This window comes from Molothrus ater, chromosome 3, assembly GCF_012460135.2.
Source record: "Molothrus ater isolate BHLD 08-10-18 breed brown headed cowbird chromosome 3, BPBGC_Mater_1.1, whole genome shotgun sequence".
NCBI classification, from domain to species: Eukaryota; Metazoa; Chordata; class Aves; order Passeriformes; family Icteridae; genus Molothrus; species Molothrus ater.
This window is the reverse complement of record NC_050480.2, coordinates 12438574-12450347: the sequence shown is the minus strand read 5'-3', so window position 1 is coordinate 12450347 and position 11774 is coordinate 12438574. Positions and strand designations below refer to the sequence as shown.

The following is an 11774-nucleotide window of genomic DNA, read 5'->3' as shown; positions in this document are numbered from 1 at the left end:
GCGTCACAAAACTGTTCTGCGGAGTTCAGAAAACACCAAATTCATAAGCAGACCTGTAAAAATAAACCAAGGACTCTAGTTCTGTTAGCACCCAAGCTGGGACTCCATGTACCCATTAGATTTTGTCCATAAAAATAACTCTACCAGCTTTTTTGGTGTGTTGAAAACACAGTAACTACAATGTGTGCACTGAAAATTATTTATTTGCCCTTGTCCTGGTTGTCTTCCTTGTGTGTTTCCACCTTTCAGCTGTACAAGAGAATGATGGGACTGCTACAGTAAGGAAAAATACAATTGTAAGAGCCACTCCTACCAGGTTAGATGCAAGTCTCTCCCGTTTCCTGAGAAACACAGACAAGCAAACAAACACAGAAACTAAACTAAAAATGATTGAAATATCAGACGTGTTTTTCAGAACTCCTTGTTCCATAGGTCAGTGACATTTTCCCTGAAGGGACATACCTAACTCTCAACTTGGCCCAAATGAACTGAGGAGATCCACAGCCAGAGTGAAAAAATAGGAACTTCTTCAGAGGTAGGAATAAATAGTTCATTCTCCCAGCTGTCTCTTTCCCAGCTCACCACTATCCCAGGGTGCAGTCAAAGATCACTCTTTTATTGAGAAGGAGTTCCTAGGTAATGTGTAGAGAAAACTGCATCATGGAAAATTTCTGTTTGGAGCAATTCTACAAAAAACTAAAAATGAAATGAAAAAATGCCAAATCCTTCACCTTGAATCTTTTTTTTTTTTTTCCTTACTTCTCTAAGCAGTCACCCATCCTCACTACCATTTTATCTCTTTTTTCAGGGGACAGACATCTGTGCTGGGGAGTAATCATTGAACTCTGAATTGTGGCTAGAAGGTATTATCAATAATATCTCACCTCTCTTTACAAGGACATGAATTCCAGGAATATAAATTTAAATTACCTGTTTAGAAGAATATTCAGATTCCAAAATCTACAAAACAGGAACTGGTGGAATCAGTGCTGCTGAAGCAAGCAGACTCTTTAAATGCAAGCATAAACTATTGGAAACTTCCTCCCTGGCCCCAACAATTTCTCTTAATTACAGATCTCTATATTTCTCTCAATTGTTCTGCTGTGTTGCTGGCACTCTTCAAGCCAGTGGAGTTACTGGCTAGATGACCCATCCTTACCACAAAAAGAAAAATGGGAGCAAATGTGCATGTGGGAGAATTCAAGGTCCAGATTTTGGAAGGAGATAAATGCCTCTTAATTCTATTGACTGTCAGGAGCACAGAAAGTTTTCAGCCTTCCTTGTGACCTGGCCCTGCATCCAAGTGCTTGAATAGAATTAAGTTACATTTACAAAACTGCTATTACTGTCAGGTGAAATAAGCTCTGCTGGCAGTCAAGAGACCTTTTAGAATGATAATAACTCACTTTTTATTTGACATGGAGAGAAACTTCTCAAGTAACTCAGTTTTCTGTAATTGATGCTTTTGTTACTCACTGCTGAAAATACACCCTTTACTGTTCTGGGAAATGGTTCTAAAAAGTGACCTTTTTTCCTACAAACTTCCCAACTCAAGTATTTATAAATTACCGTGCATTATTACAACATTACACAGGATCAGTGAAATAAAACAAATCCCTTCCTGGCTCCAAGCAAAAAAAAAAAAAAAAAAAAAAAAAAAAAAAAAAAAATTCTGATCAACCCCTAAAGGTTATTATCTTCATAACATCACCAGTGCAGCAGCTCAGTTTAAAATCATGGAAAAGAGGCCTGGTTACAAAAGCTGCGGTTGTTCTGTGGATGAACTGCACTCAGCTGTGGAATAATTGCTGATAACCTCCTGCCCTAGCAGTCTGTCCTTGAAAGAGGATCATGACCTGATCTGAAAACCACACCAAGCAGGCAGGCAGGCAGGGCAGGAGGCTCCGTGCAAACTCCACGTGGTGTTGCCAAAACAAATGTGATTGCTGCAGGGTTTTCTGCCAAAAAACAAGGCTAGGACTCACCTGGAGGCAAAGGGGAGGGGTCAGAGAAAAAATGACAGTCTGGCACCTGAGCTGGGAAGGACAGGGCATGGTGTCACCAGGGTAGGACTCTTCCAACCAATGGTCAATACAGGAGGACCTTTCCCCTCAACTCAAGCAGGAGGCACCTTGGCATCCTCAAGGATGGAGACACAGAGGCTTTGTTGCTCTGGCAGATTCCTCTGGCTCCAGCAAGTGCCTCAGAAAGATCTGCATCCACCCATAAACATTTCTACCTTTAATCTTCAGCCATGGGGTGTTCAAACAGTGCTCAAGGTCAAATATCTGTCACTCAGCAGCCTGCTCACAGATGGGAGCCTGGACCCTAATTTTTCTATAGGGAAATCTGTTGCAGATGCCAAACTATATTCATTTCTCCTCTTTCCCCTCCTCTTTTCAGGAGTTTGATTTGATGATCCTCATGTGTCCCTTCCAGCCTGAGGTATTCTAGGATTCCATGATTTCATGGCCTATTTTGCTTAACAATTTAGGTGAACTGAACTTTCACCATTACCACCTGAGCTTTTCTGGAGCTCTGTTGATTCCCTTTGATTTGCCTGCTCCTCCATATGTGACAACAGCCTGTGAAACAGGTGAGATTACAGCAGTCAAAGTGAGAGCTGGGAAAGGAAGCAAACTCCACAAAAGCTTTTGGCATAGAGAAAGAAGAATTATTTGAGGGCACCTTCAGCCACCGCCTGTTCTGCTGGCAGCTACCATTCACAAAGGAGAGGCTGGAAGCAGTGAGTGAAATGTAGCATATAAATATATATAAATAACATTTTCACTCTTCCTGAGCCCATGATCAGCATGATCACCATGATCAACCCATGATCCAGTGATTATGGCACATGGAGGCAGAGAGCACAATTTCTCAACAATTTCTCTGTGTTCTGCAGCACTGCAGCAGGTTAGTGCTGGGAAAGGTTACACTGCCTATCAATAGGGCTGAGCTCAATGAAGCAGGAGATGCAAGATCTGAACAGAGAGCTGGGATATTTGATCTTAGATTGAGACATTTTCAGCTAAGGGATGTGCTTCTGTAAGCCAGGGACAAGAATTCTGGAGGGGTTCTAGGCAGAGCACAAGTGCTGCACATCACTGCATTTTGAATATGGCAGCTTCATCATGAGGCAAGGGACATCTGGAAAAACCTTCCTCTGGTCCAACCTCAAGCAACCTGCCCATGGATTTGCAGGACTTGTCATCCAACAAAACATGACATTGTAAAATAGAAGCAAATCCAGATCTTGCAGACTGTCAGCACAATCTTCCCAGCACAAGTGATACCAGACTGAAGGAAGAATGTAATACAGGAGGGGGTTGGTGCAAGCAAGCAGAGAGCAGTGGAAAAGCAGCAAGCACTTTCCTGATAAGCTCTCAGGGAATATCCATACTGCAGGCAAAAGCAACAGAGCTGGCAGCAGTGCATGATGGATGCTAAGGAAAATGTAGTTAACACATATCTGTACACAGGCCAGGAGCCAGTGTCCTAGCACTAGAGCTATGGGAATTTTGACAAGGAAAACACAAGCCACAAATAGAGAGATCACAGGTTGTCAGAGAGGATTCAGTGTGTTTTTCTTCAGATCACCTTTGCTGCAGCAGCACAAATGCACTGGAAGCCTAGCAGAGCAAAAGAGTAATGAGCAGCTCCTTGGTTCTCCTGATGTTTTCTGATCCTGTAACTTCCAGATGGCCAGAGTGTGGGGAAGAAGATGGGGCACTTCCACACATCTCACTTTCTTATCTTCTTCCCCTCAGTCTTTTCTACCTTTTCCTTCCTACATTTTTGGGAAGACAGCCTTCCTACCTTTCCAATGCCATGCCTGCCAGCTCAGCCTGCTGCATGTCAGCAATGACAGCAGGAACTACAGAAGTTCTGGCATTCTTGTCAGAACTTGATACCCCTCACATGGGTGCAGGGTGCAGATCTTTCTTCTTCTGCCCTGGGGGAAGCAATAGGACTTCACTGCCCAGGAGAGATCTGACCCAGGGTGCAAGAAACACTTTGGGTTCTCCTTGCTGGCAGGAGCAGTGTGAGCTGTCCCCCTGGTGAGCTCTGTCTGGATGAGGTTCAAGAAGTGCTTGAAAAACTGCCAGCCTGCCATTGAGGCAGCAGGATGCATTTCCCTGCAGTCAGGCTCCAGCAGACAAGCAGAATCAGCCTGGAAGCACAAGCCATGGCCCCAGAGCAGTAGCCAGCACTTATTAGGATCTCAGGAAGAATCAAACTGTCAGGCTCAGGGAAACACACTGCCAAAAATACACTTGGCAGCTGGCAGGAGAGGAGCGAGGCAGAAACCAGTGCCACTCAGAGCTCTTTGGCCACACACCCCTAAAAGAGCAGGAGGCCCCACAGCAGGTGATCCCTGAACATCATCCTCACTGGGACCCTGTAGGAAACCTGTACCAGGGAGGCCACACCTCAAATCCTGTGCCCAGTTCTGGCCCTCTCACTGCCAGGAAGGCATTGAGGTGCTGGAGCATGTCCAGAGAAGGGCAGTGGAGCTGGGGAAGGGCCTGGGGCACAAGTCTGAGGAGGAGCAGCTGAGGGAGCTGGGGGTGTTTGGCCTGGAGAAAAGGAGGCTTGGGGTGACCTTATCACTCTCTACAGCCCCCTGAAAGGAGGTTTAAGCCAGGTGGGTGTTGATCTCTTCTTTTGTGTAACAAGTCACAGGAGGAGAGGAAATAGCCTCAGGTTGTGCTAGGGAAGGTTTAGGCTGGATATTGGGACAGATTTACTCACAAAAAGGGTTGTAAAATATTGGAACAGCCTATGCACAGAAATGGTTGAGTCACCATCCCTGGAAGTCTGTTTAGGACATGGTTTAGTGATGGGTTTGGCACTGCTCAGTTTAGTGATGACTTAGGACAGGGTTTAGTGATGGGTTTGGCACTGCTCAGTTTAGTGATGACTTAGGACAGGGTTTAGTGATGGGTTTGGCACTGCTCAGTTAGTGTTGGACTCGATGATGTTATAGATCTTTCCCAATCTGCACAATTCTGTGCTCCTGTTGTATCTCACCTGCCAGCTATATCCTGGTCAAGGAGTGTGGGGAAGGTACCAGGTGATTAAGTAACAAGCTGCAATTGCATTTTAACTGTCAAAGTTATCTCTCCAAACTTCCTAAAAGGTATAATTTTGTCATCATAACCTTCTGTTTCATTGTGAGGGCACTGAAGCAGGTCAGTCTTTGGGTTTTATAAGGAAAGTTTAAAAAAATCCTCGTCAATAGGAAAGCTAGAAAGGAAGAGAACTCAGGGTAGGAGAGCAGATATGGAGGAGGAGATGAGGGGGAGGTGATTTTTATTTACTGTCAGGGGTGATATTGTCTCCTAGAAGAGGAAAAGTGGGCAACTCTTGCAGGGCTTCTGCTGCTCCAAGTATTTTTACTCTTTATAAAATATGAGGCATACTTGCAAAAATAAAAAACTGAATGGGCTAAATTGTGCTGCTTCTCCAGATGCCACACACCAGTCCCAACCTTATATAAACTTTTTGACACAAAGGTACAGATTGTATTTGTAGTCTTACTGTAAGTATTTGTACTCTTACTGCTTGATGCATGTCACCAATGCAGCGTGGTAAAACACTTGAGCTCCTTTTGACATTCCCTTCTAAGGAATACCATCCAGGGGCAAGTGGAGAGTGGCTGTGAGACAGATCAGGGCTCCTTGCAAAGACTTTTAATAAATCATTGCACCTTCTTGTCAGATTTTTGCATCCTGGATGCTTCTGCGAGGGCAGAGCTCCTATACAGCTTTGGGGAAGATAAATCACTCCATCCCAGTGGCAATAATGCCCACAGAAGAATTTCTCTTCCTTTCTAAAGCATCACTCTCAGTGCCTAACTAGCTGACTTCTGACTCTTCAGGGGGCAGGCCTGGTAAAGCAGACCCAGATTAGGAGTCTCTTATCTGATCTGGTTATATTAAGTCCTCCACCTTTCAGGCCTCTCTGCCTTGGTTTGGTAACCAGAGTGGGAAAGAAAGGGAAAACTGCTTTTGGCAGCAGAATGGGAGGAGAGCACCTGCCTTGCAAAGTGCAACAGCCTTTCTGGTATGTGAGTGTCCACAAGTGACTGCTGCTGATGGTCTCTGTTGGAGTTAAAAACATTCTTCAATTTATGAAAAATAGCAAAGTGCCTGGCAATCCTGAATGAGTCCCACACAATCTTTTGGGGTAAGGCTGTGTAGTTTGTGCTATTCACAAATACAAGTGGCCAGAAAAAAAAAATGTGCAGGGATGCAGCCCTCTTCATGTGACTCAGAGCTTTAAATCTGTGCTCTTTTTTCATCCAAGAGCTGTGATTGCAGCACAACACTTTGCTGGCAAAGCACAGTTCTGCTAAAAGCAAGCTGCTTCCTATGTGCAGAGAAAATCTCCTTGGAGAGCTTCTGAAAAGGATAGTAAAAGTGATCCCCCACTAACTTCTGCTTCACAATATAAACCCCTGTTACCTGCTATCCAAATAGTTCCTGCCAGGCAATGGTTCACTTCAGCAAAATTTAAGAGCAGACGGTAGCAAACTGAAATTATTACATTAAATTGCATCTGAAAAACAAGTTCTTCTATTTGACCAATTCTTGGTCAAAAAAATTATGACTGGTCAAAGTCTAGATTTTCTGGCATTGATTCAAAACCAATCTGTACCTCTCTATGTCAAGAAGTTGATAGAAGGTTGGGATTGGTGTACGGCATCTGGAGAAGCAGCACAATTTGGCCCATTCAACTATTTCTTTTTGTAAGAATACCTCATATTTTATACAATGTTTTCATTGTAGCCATTGTGACACCACAGATGTAAAAACTCAACAAACTGGCTGGAACACTGGAATCAGACTGAGAAAACCTCAGGACTTCAACTGATATTTTTTTTCTCTTCTGTAAGGTACTGTAGCCATGTTCTGTCCCATATACCCCTTGCTGCTTTTCATCACACATGGTAAAAATGTATAAAATCCCAGTAGTATATTAATTCCATTTCTTCTCCTTGTTCAAAAACCTTGAAGAGTCTACTTCAAAATGTTCTGTATTTTGCCTGTGATGGTTTCCAGTCCTTGCTACAGGATGCTGATGTGCCCAATGTGAAATGAGGAGAAGGAACCCTGCAAACAGGAGTGCTGCAGTTCCCTGCCTGTCATTAGTACATGTCAACACTTCATTAAACTGTCCAGAGCCTGCAAGCATAAGACAAATGGACTTCATTCAGCAAAACAAGCAGGAGCAAAGTTAATAATTTTTCATCCTCTGTGTTTTTTGGATTAATTTGACTGACATTCAACTGATTGGGGTAAGAATTTAGAAGGACAAGAAAGGCAGCAGTTTAAAATATCATATTCCTACAGCTGGAAGTCAGGTGCTTGTGAGCCATTAGGCTTTGTAAAAACTGAGAGATTGATGTTTCCTGGCATGGGCTGTGAGATAGCCACCTCCAGACACCCTGGGAAAATCAAAAGCTATCATGAGGTCCATTAGCTGCAAACTCCAGTCTGTAAGGTCAGGGCTGAGGCACAACAGATACAAGAGCACATGAGACATTTAAATCGGTGCTGTGTCCCTTGTCTACACAAAAATCTTTAGTTTCTGGTGGTATTTCTCTTGCTGACAGCCTTTCTGTATCCCTGAGCATTCGTGATTTTTAAATTTAAATGTTTGGAGCTGCTGAATTGCAGTGGAGCATGATCTGTGGGCAGAGAGATGAAGGCACTCGATGGAAGCACACTGACCTCAGGGCTGAGGAGTGAATAAAGGCAGGAGAAAGGGAGCAGCAAAAGAAGCACACACGTGAACATAACTTTGAAAGTGTAAAGCTAAAATAATATTTTGTAAAAATTAATTTATTGCTGACATTGAATATACTTTTTATCAGGTTAAGAAGCAAAGGCTAATCATGTATAGGGACTGAGCTTATTTTTAGTCCAGAGGAGGAAGAGAATCTAGCAAAGAGGATAGAATTGTGGTAAAGGGGTGCCAGATAATAGTGTGAGTGAACATAGGGGAGGAAAAAGGATAATTATCATCCTGCAGTGGAAAATGAGCCTTTGGATGACAGGGGTTACTGTGCAGAATGGCTCAAGCCTCCTTATGCTGTTCAAATTCATGAGTGACCAAAACCGCAACTTGTTTGAAGTCATCTGATATTCTCAAATCTAAAGTACTATTTCATTAAAAGTCTTGGCCAGTTTTTAGTTGGCTGAAAGGTGCCCTGTTTTTCCATTTTATCTGATAAAATCTATTTTTTATCCTTATCACCCTCTTACACCAACAATACTACCTGCTGGTGCCTCAAAACACTGGGTGATGAAAAAACCTGAAATAATCAGAGTGAAAAATACAAGAATGCTGAAAATCAGGGGGGAAATGTAGCTTAACTCATGACAGTTTATGGGAAAAGAAAGTCTTTAGGTAAAGTTAAACCAGATTTCCCTGAAAATCACAGATTTATTGCAAGAAGACAGAAACTGTTTAGAAGAAGGGTAACAAGTGCACAGTCTGTGACTGTTAGATACCTGGGAGATGCAGAACTCTTTGGTCCAGCCATGTCCCACCTCCACCCTAGGGCACAACTTGGGTATCCTCCATCCCACCCCGAGCAGAAAGCTGGGTGAAGGTGCAGGATTTGCAGATCTAAGTAGTTTTGCTGTCTTATGAAAGAATAAAACGTTTTTATTTTATGTGCTGTGTCCACAGGGTTTTGCACCATCTCATACTGTATTTCAAGATCCATTTTCTCCTGCTCTGCTTGCAGAAGTTGCAGCTTTAACATTGGAAATGTTACAAACAAAGGCTGAGGGAGCAAACTCATGGCTCTAGCTCCCTGCTCAGTTTTTATAACATAGACCTTACTATTTGAGAAAATGGGAGCTTTTTTCCCAGTGCCTCTGGATTTTTTTTCCAAACAAACAAACAAACAAACAAACAAACAAAAAATCCTGATTCTTCTGGGGAAAAAAAAAATTAAAAAAAACTTTCCAGAATCTCAGTCTACTTACAGACTGGAAGAACACCCAGTTGGGCAAGACAAGCAAATTTAGCACCAATAGTCACAAAATTACAGCAGGTATTCATGACCATCACACAGGTTTCTGAGAGGGAAAAAGCTTTCTACTGCTTGAAATTATCTACCAGAATACTTTTATAAGTTTTGACGCTTTTGACAAGCATGAGACTAACTCTAATAAATTACTTATGAACTCAGAGCCATCAGAACTTATGCAGCAGCTGTCTGAGAATCTGAGAAGGGATAGTGAGCTCCTGAACAACTGATTTAATTGAATGCAATTAAGGACTAAGAGGTATCAGATGCATGCAATCATATTCTCTCAATCTACAGATTCCTATTAGCATCTCTCAGAGAGCATTTTCAAATTTGCTATTTGCTGGTGCTCAATTTACTTTTTTATATTTTTTTTTGTGTATGAGATTTATTCCCAGGATGTATTTGTATTTAATTTGTATTCCTTGTATTTAACCAGCAAATTCTGCTTTATTTTGTTGTTATTAATTAAATTCTCCTCATGGAACACAAGCCAGGCCTGGCAAATCTGAAGAGCAAGGAATTCTCTCTGTCCAGTGGAAGCTACCTGAAAACTAAAATTACTTGCTCCAAAAATTTCCTGTGAGTGGAAAATGCAACCCTTGAAAAACATGTTTGGATTCATTGTGCAATTTTCATGTGTTAACTACATTTTTTTGCTTTGTCTGACACATAGATTGGTTACCAGCTCTATCTCCAAATTATTTTCAGACAAGTTGTGCAGCATCCTTACACAAAACATAGTTTGAACCATATTATGAACTAAAATGTTGGAAGATCTAATAAGTAATTCCTTCTTAGCAAATAACAAAATAGAAATAAGCATCAGATATTTACTGCAGAGGAATATTATTGTTTCAAAGCTTATTCTATAGAAGTAAAATGTAAAGAGAATTAGACCTGTTTGGCAAAATATTAAATCAAATTACTTTTCCTATCTATAAAATTGATATTTGTTTTTTTAGGTGATGAAGAATCTACCTTGTGTTTGACATATTACCCCTTACAATTTCTTTAACCCACATCCTGGAAATAATTAAACTGAAATTTTAATGCAGAGTCAAATAAAGATAATAGTTTAAGAATCTGAATATCAGTTTTGGCAAAGGCAAATTGTCAGCACTCATTAAGAGCAGGTTGGAATCTGAAAGAACTCAAGAGTTTCTAAATAGAACAAAATAAAAACCACACTTTGGTGAGTGCTTCCTTGATGGGGGTCAGCATCACACAAAGACAAAGGAGAGGGAAAGTTGTGTTCCTGGAAACCTTTCATCTCTTGCCTCACTGAACATGCCAGACAGCTTGAACCTCTGGGTGTGCCCAGAACAGCATCCAGGCATTCCAAGTTTCCATAGGAATATTGCAGAGGGAGGATTGGGCTCTCTAGGATGGTTGGCTCTCCTCTTATCCTCAGTGCTGCCACAGAGCATGACAGGACAAAGCCACCCAGGACACCTAAGAAATGTCCCCTGTGGAGATGGGACATTCCCATGGCTGCCACTCTGGGGCTCCTTGAAATGCTCCAGGAGCCTCTGAGCCAGCACAGTGGGATGCACTCTGGAGACACTGCCCAGTTTTTTGCAGCCCCTGCACTGTTTAAATGGCTTACAGTCCTGCTAGCTCTTGCACTGGTAGAGCTGTTGCTCTGCAGGAACTTTCAGGGGATACTGCAAATCCTTCAGTAATTTTATGGTCAAGGCAGCACAATGCAGTTATTTTGGGCTCAGCTCACAGTGCCATACAATTACATCAGGTTCTGCATTTTCATGAAAAAGAAATGCCAAGTTTCCTGCCCTTACAGAGAGCTTTAAGCTTTAAAATTTGAAATTGATGCAATGTTATCTGCCCGAGGGCCTGAAACAAGAGCTCCAGGGAAACTGATGCAATGTGATATGCTTGAGAGCCTGAGATGTTCTCCAAGGAGTGTGAACTCCTGTATGTAACTTCATTTCATATTTATTCCTGAATCCATGGTCCCAGCAAGGCTAGAGACAGCCAGCCCTGCAAAGAGCAGTGAAAAGGAAGGAACAGATAATTGTGGCAAGCCCTGCCTACTCACTAAATCACTGTGCCCTGCAAATCAATGTAGGTATTACAGGTTGCCCTGCTGCTCTTCCTTCTTCTCTTGCAAAAAAGAAGAGGTTTTTATTTTCCACTGCTGCTTGCACTGATTAAGTACAACCAGGAGCAGAAGGCTCCTGAGTAGAGTCATGGAAGGTTCATTGGCAATACTTATGGGCTCTGAATTATTTTATTCCAGCCACCAATTATTGGGAATGTCATTTAATAAAAGGGTCTAATGAAAAGTAATGTTGAAAGTTCATGAATGTTGCATAGCTTGGTAAACTGTTATTTTTTCTGTGTAAAGAGCCCTGGAAGTCCACATGGGGATAAGGGAAAGCTGAATCTGTCAGGAAACCGTGTTGAACAATTAGGCACTTAAGGCCAGCAGCAGAGAAAAGCCAGGACTCTGCAGAAAAGTCGAATTGATGAAAGTCATTCTTCCCTTTGAGCCATAATGTTATCAGCCTGCTTTACTCCTACTATATAGAATTGGCTCCTCTCCATTTTTAAAACTCAATTATGTGATATAACCAAAAGCATCATCTGGTCTTTTGGTACTTGTTACTATTTTCATCTGTTAAATCATTGAAGTATTTTTGTAACTAATAAAGGCTTTTAAGTGGTTTTTAAGGTTGGGGTGGGGGGGGGCTTTTTGGGCAAAGCT

The 11774-nt window shown here is 42.1% G+C and overlaps 1 long non-coding RNA gene across 1 annotated transcript in view; it reads left to right on the top strand.

Annotated features, from left to right (window-relative positions):
• The first annotated feature begins 710 nt into the window (after nucleotides 1-710).
• Nucleotides 711-11774, top strand: part of LOC129046626 (uncharacterized) — a 31259-nt gene continuing 20195 nt past the window's right edge. The window contains exon 1 of the long non-coding RNA XR_008508264.1: nucleotides 711-863. This is a non-coding gene — a long non-coding RNA (uncharacterized LOC129046626). The remainder of the gene's footprint in view (nucleotides 864-11774) is intronic.